This window comes from Cryptotermes secundus, unplaced genomic scaffold (genome assembly GCF_002891405.2).
Source record: "Cryptotermes secundus unplaced genomic scaffold, Csec_1.0 scaffold896, whole genome shotgun sequence".
Taxonomy (NCBI): domain Eukaryota; kingdom Metazoa; phylum Arthropoda; class Insecta; order Blattodea; family Kalotermitidae; genus Cryptotermes; species Cryptotermes secundus.
In genome coordinates this window covers 57,458-74,556 of record NW_019738361.1, presented here as the reverse complement: position 1 = coordinate 74,556, position 17,099 = coordinate 57,458, and the positions used below count along the sequence as shown (strand labels likewise).

The window sequence follows — 17,099 nt, the reverse complement described above, 5'->3', positions numbered from 1 at the left end:
ATTATTATTATTATTATTATTATTATTATTATTGTTGTTGTTATTTGTTCACTGACTGTATTAATGTATTTTTCGTTCAGTACTTTCCTGTAAGTTGTCTTTGACTTTATGTTGTGATTGTCCATAATGTAATTACTTGTATCTACACTGTGCTGTGTCTGTAACTGGCCTTGTGGCTGTTGACTCGTGTATTTGTGCAACAGTTCTGATTTCTCTTGAGGAGGTGCCTGGTCATCCATACGAACTGCTCTCGCTGAGATTTTCTCTTTTTCCTGTCTTTTCCTCAGACACATTAATATTGTCGTCTTCAGAATTCTTGATTTCTCGCCATGACTGATCTTACGATCGGTTTCGATATCATGGAATGTATGCAGCTGAAGTAACGCTATTAAAGTAACAAAGTAGAGCAAATATAGTACACTGTACCGCAAAATATAATAAAATGTACGTTTTAATAACATGGTTCGCGTCAATTTGCTTCAGTACTTTGTTAGTAGGTGATATTTACTCTTGGCTGATAAATGAAATGTTTTTGTTTTAAAATTCTCAATATACAGGGTGTTTTGTGCTACGAAAACAAATGAAAAGGGCAGGGTTATGTGTTACCGCGCAACTGAAATTCTGCAATGTTTTCCAATAAAATATCTGTTATGACCTTTATGTGTTATGTACATAAAATAGTTATTGTTTCCGTCAACACAACAATACTTTAAGCGGTAAACAAATGAATGTTGATATTAAAGTCATAAACCTTAAAGGAACTAAATATTGCGACCCTTATTATATCATCATCATCATCAGATGTCTGTTATTGTTAAGATGCCGAAGATGGATCCAGATTGTGGGTTGTCTATATACTATACAATATGATACTTGTAAAAAGGCACTCAGGATTATGTACTGCTTGAGAAGCAATTGGACTGAGCCTAGACGAATCTGAGAAATAATTTCGGAGGAATATGTCGCCTCATTCTTCAGGATCGAAGAATAAACCATGTAAGACACCAATATGAAGCAGATAGAGGTCAGTTTCCAACTTCTTTATTGCTAGTGGTGTGGGACTAAGTCCCTTGTACTGCGGCCACTTCTGGCCTCTTGTACCAGCCCCAGATGATAGGTGAGGGTGATTGTGGAGCAATTGGTGGAAGGAAAATTGGCAGGGGAAACCGAAGTACTCGGAGAAAACCTGCCCCAGCGCCATTTTGTCCACCACAAATCCAACTTGATAAGACCCGGGATCGAACCCGGGCTGCTGCGGTGGAAAGCCAGCGACTAACCGCTTGAGCTATGGCACGACCTCGGTTTACAACTTGCTTTGCACCGATTTCTTGTTTTGCTTACTCTTCCACCCTGAAGATAGAGGTGATATGTCCTTCCGAAATGTCGGATGAGATGGCATAGATAAATCCCTTCAACAGATAAAAATGTTGAACAATTTTCTCCACCTCTCTCCTGTTGCCAAACCAATATTATCCCGTACTGGGGTAATAAACTTACATTACAGCGAATTCATGATTGGTTCAAGTGCATCTCTAAAAACCATAAGCCTCAATTGTTATAAGGCATAAAATGTTAATGAGGTGATATATCCCCTTTATTAGCGTGTGTTTGTTCTGTATGTCGCTTTTGTGTTCATACATACTGATTGCTTACGTAATGAAAGAGCCGTGTAACCCAGTCGGCTAATTGAATCAACATTCACGCAGCACTTCGGGCTTTGTGCTCCAGCTGCCTCGTTTTTCATATTTTTTTAAACAAATATGTCCGCGTATTTCATAGAGAGAAATGTGACAGGAAATGGGATTCATCATCACCCCACCCCCCCCCACTGTTTCCATCATCATACCCTGTTCCGGTCTGACACAAGAATTCGTTACTTAACTTCCACGTGTCTGGCTTTTCAGGTTGTAGTCTTCTGGGTTATGGCACTGTGTCGTTACTGTAGGTTGATGCCGACGTTTCGGAGTGATATACTATAACGGATTTGCTCAAAGCGTTTCTGTAAACACGGTCGACGTGGAACAATATGAGATGTGTCTCAGTGGATGAATGTTACGGCGCGTTGCTAGGCAGTAGCGCACCAATCAAGACACTGGCTAGGAATCACGTGACTTGTTCTCTGTGAGGTATTCCTTATGCAGCAGTAGAACTGTGTTTTCTGTGCGTGGTCTGTGCGGAGGCTATATAATGAAACAACATCAGCCACAGTTTTTTTTTTTTTACGAACTTCCCTTGGCTCTCTCCTCCTGAGAACTGAACACTCAAAGTTAATGTGACTTTGACTCTGACAGTTCAGTTCAGTTCTCAGTAGGAGACAGCCACTGGAAGTTCATAGAAGACATGTGAAGATTAAACGTGTGAGTTGAAGACTTTTTGTGTTACAGATACAGCAATCTTGGAAGTGTTAGAATTATTTGTATTTATAACAAGTGATGATAAGACAAACCTGTTCACCAATCTAAATCCGCGTCGTAGTAACTCAAACAAGTGACAATACTACTTCCATCTTCAGGAATGAAATATCCTTACTTAACATATAGGCATATGTGACGCAACCTAGAAAACCAAAATGTGAAGAAGAAACATGTAAAATTTTGAAGGACATTAATTTTTGCGATGTGATGTCATATAGTCTGGTGGAATGTTAACGATGTTTCGGATGGATTTACTGCCCCGTCTTCAAAGTCGCGGCTTCAGCTACGATTTTAAAGACGAAGCAATGCTTTTCTGCCACACATCGGTAGAATTTACCGGAATATCAGAGATAATGCACTCCATAGACATTGCTATGAGGGCTCCCAGGTCTCACACCCCACTCTTCCTTTTGGGTTTTGATTCACAAGGGACTCGAACACAGAACTTCTGGTACACACAAGTGCTGTTCTTTCCCCCTGTACACGCTCCATTTCTCCTGCTGCTTCATCACGTGGCTGCTGCACCTGACCAGCTCCACCTGTTGCAGCTGCCCGCAACACACGTCCCTCTGCATTTTTACGTGAACACCAGAAGCCGTGAGAGGTACGAATGTCCTCTGTGAATAATCTCTGTTTATGGATACTATGTGAGGTTTGACGAGGGACATGTGGTTGCGTAGTTGGTTGATGCACCATGCTACTAGCCGGAAGGTCGCGGGTTCGATTCACGGTCAGGTCACTGAATTTTTCAATTTACCTAGTCATTCCAGCCTTACTATGGCCCTGGGATCGACTCAGCTTCTAACAGAAATGAGTACCAGGAATCTTCCTGGAGGGTAAAGGACGGCCGGCGCGTAAGGTTGGCAACCTCACCGCCGTCTGTCTAGAAAGTGTTGGAACCTCGACGTCTCACAAACCTATGTGCCTTCACGGCCTGTAGCAGGGAGTGGCAGTGGTAGGCCGTGCCATAGCTCAAGCGGTTAGTCGCTGGCTTCCCACCGCGGCGGCACGGGTTTAGTCAAGTGGGATTTGTGGTGGCCAAAGTGGCGCTGGGGCAGGTTTTCTCCGAGTACTTCGGTTTCCCCTGCCAATCTTCATTCCACCAATTGCTCCACAATCACCCTCACCTATCATCTGGGGCTGGTACAATAGGCCAGAAGTGGCCGCAGTACAAGGGACTTAGTCCCACCCCACTAGCAATAAAAAAAATGACAGTGGGAAGGAATTTGAGAGATTTTGTTTTGTTTGTTTCCAGAATGTGAAGACATCGCTTGGTGTGTCGACTGAAAGATCGGTATTCATATCACAGGTAAGAGCCTCATTCCATACCAGGATGTGGTCCATGGAGCTGCCCTGTGTGTCATACGTTAGAAGCGTTATCAGGCTTTGCTGCAACAACGGCACAACTCACACTTCAGTACTAGTATTCCATTTATAAACAACGCGTATCTCCTTGGCAAGAAAGTGACGAAACAAAGTTATATCTTCTGTGATATAACGCCGTATAATTTGTTTAAAGTCAAGAGACGTTTCGGAGGAACATTCATCTCCATCTTCAGTATAAGAATAAGCCAAGCAATAAATCAACACGAAGTCTGATTGCCATTCGCTTCAGACCTGAAGAAGGAGGCAACATATACCTCAGAAACCTCGATTGATTTTTATCATAATTGAGGAATTTGGAGGATTAAGTTCCTACGAAATGTCGATGAACTACCAGACTATACGGTGTCATATCCCAGAAGATAACTTTTTTATCCGACCTTATATGTTTGAAAGTAGATTAATTACTACGCAATTTTTTTTACTGTTTGAGCAGATATTTTTTGCTTATTCAAAAGCCAGAACTTTATGTTATTCAGTGTTATTAATATGTTAACTGAACATGAGATAGAAGCTAACATGAACAAGAGATAAAGCTAAGAGATAAACTCGTACCGGAACTGGTAGATTTCACTCGCTCAATTATAATAACGCCCCCGGGTGATTTTGTGTATGCCAAATCAAAGCCTTTCTCCGTGGGTGGAAACGTGGAAGGGTTTATGATTGATTGCGCGAGTCAATGACAGGTCTAACTAAACAACGACGCCATGTTGGCGAGACAGTATCATTCATATTGCTGTTATTCAGGTCTGAACATTTCGATTTATTACCATTTGTTTTCTTTTTTCTTCGTATCTCATATTGAAATATGTAAATATGTAAAACATTGCATTGAGTTTACATTACACGAATTTTAGTACTTAAATGAATAAGCATGAACATGAATATAAGAGCTATATATTAGTGCTCGTTAGTGTAGTTGCCACTTGGAATCTCACATCGGTGGTTATGAAGAGTTCTGTCTTCTGGGATATAAACCCGTGTACATCAGCAACGGCTCACATGGTAGTAGTTTTCATTCACTCACCAACCAACTCGCTCCACTGTACTGCACTGTACTGAACTGAACACGATCGGTTGCGTAATATAACCTCTGAGCGGTCCACATAGAAAACGCCGCTACCAACAGTACTTCATTGTTGTGCGCGGGCCGCTGCCTAGCAATGGGCGTTGACTCTTTTCGCAGTTGTTGCCTATCAACTGGTCTATATGTGACAGTGTAATCTCGCGACCCCCCCCCCCTACAAAAATAATTTGGACTGTGTCACTTTCTCGTGCTATAATTTAGGAAACGGTTTCAAGTGGTTATACAAAGATATTTTTACTTCCTCATCAATACATGACTTAAAGTCTCTTAGTTTTACCTAGAAAACATTAAACATATAGGACACATTTGAACCTAAGTCGCCGCTCGAGCCAAATTGGCGAGTTGGCTAGCCACCGAATCCTATATATCTAAGATACATTTTAATATTATCATTACATCTATGTCTAGGTCTACCTAGTGGTAGACCCAACAAAATCCTATACTAATTCCTTTTCTCCGTATATTCTTTTTTATTTTCAAATTTTATCAAAATTTTCCAGCTGTTCTCGAGATGAAATATGTGAACGGATAATCAACTCCACGCCCCGGATAACTGCCTGCCTCGCCGGTAGATGGCAGTGGGTAGTCAACTCCACACTTCAGCCGCTTCATACAGGGGCAAAAAGCAAACAACCCATATTCAACGGATATAAGCCACCCTGCGCTTGATGACATAGACAATAATGCCTGTCCTTTCCGGGAATCTGCCCCTAGCTATTTAGACCGTACCCAGTCACAGGTTGATCTGTTTCGATTAACTGGAGAAGTGCCAGCTTCGAATGTCGCTACTTTTGTTGAGTTTCCTGGCTGAGAATTTCGTGCCACTTTCTTTCCTCTCTCAGGACAAATATTTTAGATATTTCATACTCTGAAATAAACCGTGATTGTCCCTGTGCTTAATTAATTAAGCACCATAACATGAAGACACATGTGGGAGTGAACCTCGGCGCTAGATGGAGGTGGGTAGTCAGCTTCACGCCCTGGGCTAAGAGCTCTCAATGCATATTTGGTAGGAGACTGCATGGGCCCAAGATTCGTTCTGGACGCTGTGCTATCGAGAAAATTTTATTGCCCCTAGCAGGAATTGAACCCCGGGCGTCCAAGTCCGTCGCTATACCGACGGAGCTATGCGGGTTTCCGCATTTTTATAAGACTCTTTAACAATGTTTGCGTATTAGCAGGAGAAGCCCAGAAGTATGAAGATACGGAACTTTCGAAAGAACATATCGTCTCCTTCTTCAGGGACGAAGGTAAGCCAGGTAAACTAGTTCCGAGGTCAAGAAAACGTGCATCTATACATCCTTTCCCCCATAAGTTTTCGAGGTAAAAAAAAAGAGGCCCATATGGTTGTGAGACGTCAAAGCTCCCACAGTTTCTAGATAATCGACTCACAGATAGTGGTGAGGTTGTCAGCCTTATATGCCTGCCGGATAGGGACCAGTGGAGGGCTCTTGTGAACACGGTAATGAACCTTATGGTTCCCTAAAGTGCTGGGAAGCTCTTGAGTAGCTGCAGAATTGGCAGGTTCTCAAGAAGGGCTCAGCTCCGTGAGTAAGTGAGTTGGTTCCTAAGACTACATGGCTTCCTCTGATAAAGTGATGAACAAGTAATGGATTGGAAGGGATTTGGAAGAAATTGTCGTGACCTATTTCAAGGCATTATTCTACATTTCCTGGAGAGATTCAAGAAAGCTACGAAATCCTCTCAACTTAATTAGTATCCTGACAGACATGCGAAATGGAAAGTTCCTTAATACGAGTTAGACGTGTTAGCATATGAAAGTATTAGCTTTGTGACGCCGTGTACTTTGGTAGATATGTACCGTTCTTACCGCCATGCGAACCTAAAATCTTATACATAGGTAATTACTTAGGTGATTAGAGGGGGAGAGGGTGTTTTCGTCCTTAAGAATATAATTTACTGAAGGTCTTTATTACAAGAAGAAAGTTTAAAATGTAGAGAAGAGGGAAATGTGAAGAGGTGTGGAACTGAATTCGTCGAAACGTCGAAATAATGAGCCACGCTGTTTCTTGGTGCGATAAATGTTTCCGGCTTTGTAGAGGAAAATTTAACGCTTCACGCAACTCACACGTAATTTCTACAGTGAGAATCTACTGGTGGTTAAGCCTGCAGTCCTGTATTAACGACTAATTAAGTTATCAAGACAGAGCTCTTACGTAATTGTCAAACCTTGGGCGTAGAAATTTAATGAACCCCATTGAACGAAAGCTTTCCCTTACTCTCGTCAGTACGTCGCCCACAGAACGTCGCGGTGGATCATGTAGCACGTCCTCTTCGTGTCTGGACAGCCCTGGGTTCCAGTCTCGGCCGAAAAATTATTCTAACTCAGTTTATCGTGGTTTTACTCACTTTCTCCAGCGAAGTGTGGGATAGAACCGTAAATTAAGCCACGACCACTTCTTTAACATATTTTCAAGTTCATTATCCATTAATTTTCGGTCAAGAAAACCGAAATTAACTGCCGTGGGGATCCGTTGCGCTGACCACGCGACACCATAAATAAATTATTCCCCGTTTATGAAAAAGCGATCTAATGGTGAGATGAAAACTTTGAAATTACGTAATTTCTGGTTACTATAGCAACGAATTTTTGAGCGTTAACACGTTATAAGGAAGTAAATTATGTATTAGGTCAGGAACGAGTGATCATTTTTTGTTTCAGTGTGCCGTGTCTATTTTGCGAATATTGATACTATTTTGATGTGGATATATGAAATGTAGTACAATATTGTGGCGTATAGAACCGTAGCTAAGCAGTTTTGTAAACAACGACCGTTGCTAGGTAACGTCCGCAACAATAGAACGACGGAGTTACGCAACCCGTTTGTAAGCAACGGATCGGTGAGCACGATCAACCAGCGTGAGCAGGTGACTGCAGCCACCTGCTCACGCTGGTTCCCTGCTCGGGATGTCTGCCCTGAAGATGGAGGCGATATTTTCCTCCGAAACGTCGGTTCACACAATATCTACACGGCATCACATCCCAGAAGATGGTCTTCTTCAGAGTCACCGCCGTGAAAACCTCAAATCTTATATAAACAATGTTGTTTGCCCAGATTGTGGATGTTTTGTCAGAAATGTCGGCTTGCTATGTATTTGTATTCCTATTGCTGCTGTTACCCTGAGTCACGTGATTTTCTTTTGTAGTTCAGTGTAGGTACATTTTTTTGCTGTTCGCCTTGTCTCGTAATATTCACCCTAACTACCACAATATTTATAGCCTGAAACAAACTATAAGCAGTCTCCTTGCTGTACCTTTGCTTATTCTTTGATCATGAAGCTGGAAACAATATTTAGTTCCGAAATATCTTTAAAATTTTATGGACTGCATGGCGTAACATGCCAGAAGATAGTGCTTTTCTTATTAAATTTAAAAAAAGAAAAAATTCTGGCTAGACAATTCCCTTCCATTTGGCCGTCTGTTTGAATAGTCCTGGAGTTGTACCGTGGGTGCTTTCCTTTGTTAATCACATTAAGCTCTGCGTGAGGACGCACATTTAGCGAATTTTCCTTTCTGCTGTCTTTCACAGAATCTAATTCATTAAATAAACTGCAGCAAGCGTAAAGAGGGATCTTCCCTGGGTCTCTAATGGAAAATACATGAGAGAAACCTCTAGTGACCGTCTCTACCTCCGAGATTACCTTGCATATCATAACACACGGTGTTTAATTACTGCTTCAGCTTCTACAATGAGACATCCTCTTTTTATCTGGACAACTCCTCGGTATCAGACATCAAGCGAAGATCTAAAGGGAATTTGTGTAGCTGCGTTAAGCCAAGAGAATGGTCCGTGAAGACGGACTTGCCCAAGAAAAGGAAATGACATGAAATATAATTATCAATAATCTAACTCCATGAGCTGAATTTCTTGGTGAGTCGGTATTTTCATGCTCACCGTAGGCTGCCAGGATTCGGGATAACGGACAATGGGCTGGATAGCCTGGATTCGATTCCCGGCAGTGCAAATTTTTCTTTTCTCTATAGCGCCCAGGGCACACCCAGCCTCCTACCTAATAGTTATTGGGGGATTTTCCCCGGGGTTAAACCAGCAAGGGCCTGAAGCTGACCACTCATTTCAAAATAGCGCTGAGGTCAAGAAGGGAGGAGCAATACTTCATTCCTCTATATGTCTTCATGGCATAGGGCTTAATTAATTTAGTACAGGGAGAGCTCCAATATTTTTTATTTTGTTTTCTGCATAAAGAGGAAGAGAAGACGTTACTCTGTCGGTGAGTAGGTAGGATTGGGTTCAGTGGAAATAGCTTACACATGAACGGCACCGACATGGATACACATGACGCAGTATTCAGGACATTGCAGGAAATGAACACCAGTTAGCAGCACCCCCCCCCCACCATCATCACAGAGCGACTACATGAAACAACGAAAATGGCTACACGCAGCACAAGTAGCAGTAGTAGTGGAGTAGTTGCAGAAGTAGAAGTAGAGGCAGAATTAATAGTTGCAGAAATAGTAGTAGTGGTGGTAATGACAGTGGTACGTAGTAATTCTCAAATAAAGACAACTTTCTCGGAACTAACCTGATGACCGACTGCAATTGGTTTTCTAGGCTGCCACTGGATGCGCTCCTGAGCCACTTCCTTTCCACCTCTCCACAGCCACACTCCGTGAGACACTCAAAAAAATGTCTGCAGAAGCAACGCAGCAATCTAATCACTACGGACCGGATTTTTATGCCCTAATAATCCCTTAAATATGTATGCATTTATGCATGAAAAGCTTCCGAAATATGCACATAAAAATTTATACCAAATATTAAAATTGATTTTACGTACTTTATTTTAAGGCCAACAAATCAATATTTAAGTTCATTTTATGTAATCACTGAACGATTCACTTGCCATAAAATGCTATACTTAAATACAAATCATGCAACAAAGCCAACGTATTTCATTACAAATTTAAAAAACCAATGGTACTCACATTTAGCTCTCCGAACTTTCAACTTCTCTTCTGTTGCAGTTCACAATTACTAAATGTTTTAGGTTTTCCATAGTTAGTCGCCTCCTGTTGTCTCGTAAGATGTCCTTATAGAGGGAAAAACTTTCCACCTCACAGAAACTCAGGGCACATGTACAAAAGCCGCTATTTGCTCCACTGTTAGTGATTTTTTACTTGGTAGTTCAATATGTTTACCGGCTAAAATTTCTTCAATTTCACAATTTTTTTCATATCCTGGATTTTTTGAAAGAATGCTGTGTACTTTTTCCTTTATTACTTCACCAACTCTTCCAGGACCAGAATTCAATTTGGAAACAGTGGTTTTGAACACACTTAACGACTGATACAAAGTAGTATTGCTATTGCTAGCCTCCAGTGAGGAAATGGCGGTTGGAAGATGAGAGAAGTGAGCAGATATAGAGGAAAGATTTGTTTCTAGTTCTGAGTTTTTTTAGTACATGTTGGGCAATTTGAATTGATGCTGCACTTTTGGGATGAAATGTATTCACGACATTCCCAACTGTTTCTAAATGTTCGGTATAATAACTTGCTGCACACAGCCACGTGCCCCAGCGCGTTAAAATTGGTTCTGGCGGAAGTGGAACGCTCGGTGCTACTGCTTTAAAGGCTTCTTTTCTGTATGGCGCTTTAACAAATACCTTCTTCACAGAAGACACCAACTTGTCAACAAGCGGAAAATTTGCACGAATTGTTTCTGCAACATGGTGCAACCCATGGGTAAGGCAAGTCTACCACGAAAATGGAGGCTGTACTTTCCTCCGAAACGGAAGAAACTTTATACTAGACTACACAGCGTCATATCTCAGAAGAGAGTACTGTTCACTTTTTCTACTCTCCTTCTCAATGTACTTTTAATTCAAAACTCAGAATTCTTTATGATGTATGCATTTGTATTGGAAAATAAAAACTTTCCTATTCTTTCCTCTTTCCTTTGTATTTTTCGTTTCATTTATGTTTGTTCCTTTCTTTTCCCAATATCACATTAAAGGATCCAACAGATACTTTGTTCACTGTGGAGGGTTTATCCTTTTTCCCATGCTTGACATGAGAGCACCAATACTTTGCGACGTCAATCCCAGGAAACGCAGAACAGGCCACAGTAACATGAAAAGAAACAGACGGCTTAACAAACTGAAGAGATTACTGTTTCCTGGGATATGACTCCATGTATACTTGTAGAAATTTAGCGACGTTTCGGAGGAATATACAGACACCAGCTTCAGAGCAGAAGAATTAAGCTTAGAAACCAAACAGGCAAGCATAGCAGGGCTACTGTTACTCGTCAGAACACAGTGTTCGGTATGGGGCCCCGTCGGGACTCCTGACCAAAGTTTTGTCCGTTCCATGATCATTTTTGTGCTTGGAAAAGGAGCCTCCTCTCTAACGGGAGGAGGTGTTTGTCTCTGAGTAGACGCCATGTTTGTCGCGCCGTAATGCAACGAGCTACTCTTGTTCCTGATTGGTTGGTTTACTTTCAATTCTTTTATTATTTATTTAACGATGCTGCCACTATCTCAGATTATATTATGTCTAGTGATATGTGATTTAATGAATTATCAATCAGATATGATATGAAAGGAAGCGGTCGTGGCCTAATCGAAGTACTATCCTAGCATTTATGTTGTACGTATGAGGAAAATCACGAAAATTGAAAGAAAATGTAATGGGTACCTCTTCCAGTGTTCGAACCGAGCACATCCGAAATACAATTCTAGAGAATTGCCGCTACGCTATCCTGCTGGGTTCTTACTTTTCCACCCTGAAGCTGGAGACACAGGAATTCACGGTCTCACACCCCAGATAGTAGTACTTTCCATAAACACCCTCAGTTCTCATTAGCGGGGAAATGAAAAGGTGGCATATTTGCTCAAAGCAAGAATTGTAACGACCATTACTAGGTAACGGCTGTGTAACACGCAACAGTGGATTAACTGTATGAAGCGGTTGTTTTCTGAGAGGTCCGTGCCGAGGGTATGTAACGAGCACCAGCCTCCAAACATGCTACGTCACAGTGGAGGTATTCGACTCCGCCTCCACAACCCGTGTGGAGGCGACGTCGAATACCTCCACCGTGACGTATGTTAAAGTCAAAGTCACATTGCGACCCTATCTCGGACATATGACCAGATATTTTTTACTGTTGGACATTTACAACCTTGTTATTGTTGGGCGCCCTCTCTGACGAGAGGATGTGCCAGTCTCTTAGAGTGACAAGAAAACATACAATAAGGAATCGGCCCATATGGCATGCTTAACCAATCCAATCAGCCAACCCAGTTTGGATATTTTCGCTATCTCTGTCCCTCTTATCAGCAATGAGGTTTCTAGGTCACAGATAAGATCTGTATAACATGAAAGATTTTTCATGAATTTCCCTCAGGTTCCAGTCTCGAGTGTTCAGGTTTTTATCCACAGATGACACTAGTGGTAGATACTACATGTCTTCACAAATGTTTTCACCATTTCTTTGCATTGGTGATCATGCACTTGGGTTTGTTGGTTATGTTTGTAGCACAAATTTCTACCTATTTTTCTATCCCAGTTCCACGCATGTGCCTGCTTTATCGCAATTTATATTGCATACTTTCTTGTTATCTCCCGCCTAATTAGCCTGGTCTCAAGTGATTAAATAGCTGTGTAATCCTGAAAAGGTTTGTCCTGTGATTGAGATTTTTTTTTTCCTTGGCACTATAGCCTCAGTGGGCCTAGGTCTACCTCCATGAACTTCTCCGTTCACTTCGGCTTTTCTACATCTTACCCATACGGTAGGACTCCTTGGGCGAGTGATCAGCTCGTCGCAAGGCCTCTACCTGTACACAAACACAGAAAAACGCACACAAACATACATGCCCTGAGTGGGATTCGAACCCACGATCCCGGCTTCCGAGCGAGCAAAGACAGTACATGCCTTAGACCGCTCGGCTACCGTGACCGGCAGTGATTGAGATTAGCTCTTTAAAAGGAGGCGAACTGAATAGGTCTCCTCTTTCACCTGAGGACGGAAAAATATCCAGTTTCCGAAATGTCGTGTTTTCTATTCTATAGAATACCGGACGATGGGAAAAGTTAATCGTCAGTACCCTATAGAATCTACTAGAACACGTGTCCTTGTATGACAGTCACGAGTTATATAAATGCGCAATAAATCCTATTCCCAAACTAAACCCCGTCTATAGTCACTCAGTCATCTGACAGTATCGATATATCGCTTGGTTCCTGGGTCGAACAGTCCGAGTTTATTAGAGATGACGAGTATCACTAATTTGGTTTGACTGTGCGTTTCTGGGAATCAGATACAATTTTCGTGTAAATACAAGTTTTCGTTTTAATCAGCGTTTACTGTGGTGGATGTACAGACAATTAGTTCCTGGGGCAATTCACGTCGCGCGTTGCAGACAGTTTTCATTTGGAAGCAGCAGGTTCTGATTACACGGTCACTTGCTATTGATTCTTTTATATATAAACGCTGGAAACCCGATAACCATTTTCACACCTTTCATCACTAATGAAAGGTTAGAGCGGACAGATAGACTGGAAACCAATAGTACTTTCTTTCTGACGTCATAGATGCCTAAAACTTTTTTCTTTTAAATATGAGATTTAACTGTTATAATGTTCTTGTCTATAGTAGGTGAAAAAAGGGTGATTTAGTAATGGGTGATGATTTATGGCTTTGTTTTTAGTTGGTAATATGACGCAGTTCGTATCGAGACTATATTGCGTCGTGTAATTTCCTGTTACCGGTGCGAGCTCACATTGCGTAATTAACTGATAGTCTGTTTGTGTGTGTGTTGAAATAGTGGACCCATATTAAGTTAAATATTTGCTGTTTAACATCAGACTGCTATTGAAATATGTTTTAAATAGAAGAACATATGCATTTTATCAACAAACACAGTTGTTTTGCAGATATGCTACCACAGTCAATAAGTTCGTGGAATGGCCGCAAAGCGTCTTACGGGAATTTACTACCAATATGTTTCAGCAATGTTTTCGACCGCTATTTCAAAGTTGGCAGACTTGCATAGCGGCTAACGGCAACTATTCTGAGGGCCGATGTGGATCTGTGTAAGTGTATGTGAATGCCTTGTAACATGATGCGATAAAACCACATTCCACGAACTTAATGACTCTTACTTACTCATGGAGCTGAGCCCTTCTTGAGGAGCCGCTAAATCTGCAGCTACTCAAGAATTTCCCAGCATTTTATGGAACCCGAAGGTTCATTACCGTGTTCACAAAAGCCCTCCACTGGTCCCTGTCCTGAGCTAGATCTATCCAATCCATCCCATCCCATCCTATCTCTCTAAGATCCATTCTAATATTGTCCACCCACCTACGCCTTGGTCGTCCCTGTGGTCTCTTTCCTTTTGGCTTTCCCACCAATATCCTATACGCATTCCTCGTCTCTCCATTCCTGCTACATAACCGGACTCTACCACGTATATATATGTAATTAATTAATATAAGTATTCATTTATAGTTTATATAGTATAACCATCTATATATTTAATCTATGCCTATTATGTTGTCGAGAATATTGTTCCAAGCCGTAACTATAGACCTTGTTCTTTGTTTACGCATGATTAAAAGTAGCGCGGTAGTGGTTACAACTGCATTATGGGAGGGAGGGTGACGCACTCTAACTAAGGCATTGTTACAATCCGTACACACCCTACAGTGTTTATCTCCTTTAATGTATTCAACCAAATCCACTGCTTATTTAAAACCGCAGGATGTAGTCGGGCTGTCTCTGTGGTCTAGTGGTCAGAGTTCCTGGCTACAGACCCAGAGGTCCAGAATAAAACCCCGACCGTCCAACCCGTAGCCTGTCGCTATACCGAATGAGCTATCCCGGTTGCCCTAAATTAGGCTACAGTTAATTCCAGCTACATATTTCCCGTTCCTTACGCATTATCATTCAGTCATGTGACCGTAGTGTAAGCTCCTCGCGGAGTAGCTAAATAAATGAAAAGCAAACAAAGAGGTAAGTAAAATCACATGTTCTTTGCTGTGGTTTTCGTGCCGAAAGTTCTGGTTGGTAGTGCAGGCTGCCTATGTGACAGGAGGGAAGGGTAAACAGCCTTCGTGGTCACTGCCGGACGTTTGAAAAATGAGAACACTGAGGGAAGTTCGTAAGTTCGTTCCAGATGTCATTAGAGGGAATTACAGAGTGGATCTTGTTCCATCATCAGGTGATGTGGGTCATTGTTTAATGGTGATCCGCTGTCCTGGTAGATTAATGGCTGGAGCGATAAAAAGCCTTAAGTGGTGCTGTCCGAGCTTCAAACACGTTCACAAGTTTGTAATGAGTCTTAGTTCGGTAACAGAAGCCACGATGGTTCATTCGGTAAAGAGATTAGTGATGGCGGTTGTGCTCTGAAATAACGTATAGTAATAAATAGCACTGGCTAAATAATGGTTGGGTGATTATGAATTGTGGAGTGGTATGATTGATCACAGTGGCCCCGTGAACTGTCTTCAGTCGCTCGAATGCTGGGGTCGTGAGTTCGGCTCCTATTCAAGGTATGGATGTCTATATGTGTTTATTCTGTGTTTGTGTGTTGTTCTATGTGCAGGTAGCGGCCCTGTGACGGGCTGGTCCCCCGCCCAAGTTCCAATAAAGACTGAGAGCCATAGATAGGTAGATTTTGAATGGTTTTGATGATGTTGTATAACACTTGGAATTACTGGGTTTTTGGACTTTGCCCCTCGTCCTGTATTCTAAAGAACACAGCGAACTGCACCTGTTTCTATTCACAGGTGACGGGTGGGAGACACTTACCCTGTTTGTTCTGTTAGAAAGAATTAACCAATCCAGTGATTAAGGTCAGCATTATGTAACGGACCCAACAGAGTAGATGTCTCCTGCTCCCCTTACCTGAGGAAGGAAACAGATCTAGTTTCCGAAACGCTGTTTTTTTACTCTTAAAACACCGTAACACTATCAAAGTCTAAAACACAATAATCCCGAGCGTTTTTTGCACGTTTGGAATTACCAGTGGTCATTATCATCCGGTACGCCCCAGTACACGCTGATGCTTTGATGCATACCGGCAAGCGTACCAGAAGTCAGAAGTCGTGAATCTACCTGTGCGTTATGCGTCTAGCATGAGGGTACAAGCCAATATACAGGGAGCACAATCAGATCACTTTTCTGTTGGGAGAGGTCACCCATCCATGCACTGTCCATTTACAATGTTTCTTAAGTTCGGTGATCAATAAAGGAATTATTCTTGAAGCAAATTTCTGTACAAATGGACGATGCGTCTCACATTTCACTCAGAGTGGTAAGACAGAAAAAATATGGCCTTGGACCCCAACGGGATCCGAACTCAAGAATCACTGCGGTGACGAAAGCTAGCAGCAATTTAAGCAAAGACAAAACACCTCCACATTATGCATTCATTTAATTTATATAGTGCAATTTGTGCTAAGTGAGTGCAGGGTTTGTTAACTGGTTATCTTGACGGTTCGTTTTGAAGTTTCCTTTCTCAGCGAATGAAATCAGTTGAAACTGTTTCGAGATCTTCTGGCAGAGTCTATTAATTGAACATAAATCAGGAAAGGCGACAAGTGGGTTTAGTCGTGACGAAAGATTTAATGGGCCCCAACAGACTGTAAGTACATCACCTGTAAAGCACTCGCCTGTCTGGGCTTAGCGAAGCCTGACAGAGACCGTTCAAAGGAGCTCCAACGTGTTATCAGTTGAACTAGGTAATCTCTGACTGTGATAAAGTATGAAGGTCTGATGGATTTGAGGTGCTCAAAACGGAAAGCGGCAATTCTAAACGACAGATCCGTCAAAGAGGGCGCCCCACATCAACAAATTCGCAACTGTGTGACTAATAAAAATCTTGTCGTAAGCTCCAAATGAGTGCTTTATTCCAAGACAGACTTAATATCACTTCAATAGTGTTATCAAGACAGAATTCGTTGTCAAGCAACGACTAAGCAAGCAGACGTTGAAGACTTTGTATGTTTACGTAGTTACAGTAAACCAGTTTTTTTTCCTTGGCACTACAGCCCCAGTGGGCCTAGGCCTACCTCCATGAACTTCTCCGTTCACTTCGGTTTTTCTAGACCTTATACATTCGATAGGACTCCTTGGGCGGGTGATCAGCTCGTCGCAAGGCCTCTACCTGTACACAAACATCCATGCCCTGAGTGGGATTCGAACCCACGATCTCTGCTTCCGAACGAGCGAAGA

At 42.0% G+C, this 17,099-nt stretch overlaps 1 protein-coding gene across 2 annotated transcripts in view; it reads left to right on the top strand.

Annotated features, from left to right (window-relative positions):
- Positions 1-17,099, top strand: part of LOC111870910 — a 251,703-nt gene that overhangs the window by 179,575 nt on the left and 55,029 nt on the right. For both annotated transcript variants that reach the window (XM_023863538.2, XM_023863539.2), the window contains one exon: positions 3,670-3,723. The gene's annotated coding sequence lies outside the window, so the exon portion shown is untranslated. The remainder of the gene's footprint in view (positions 1-3,669; positions 3,724-17,099) is intronic.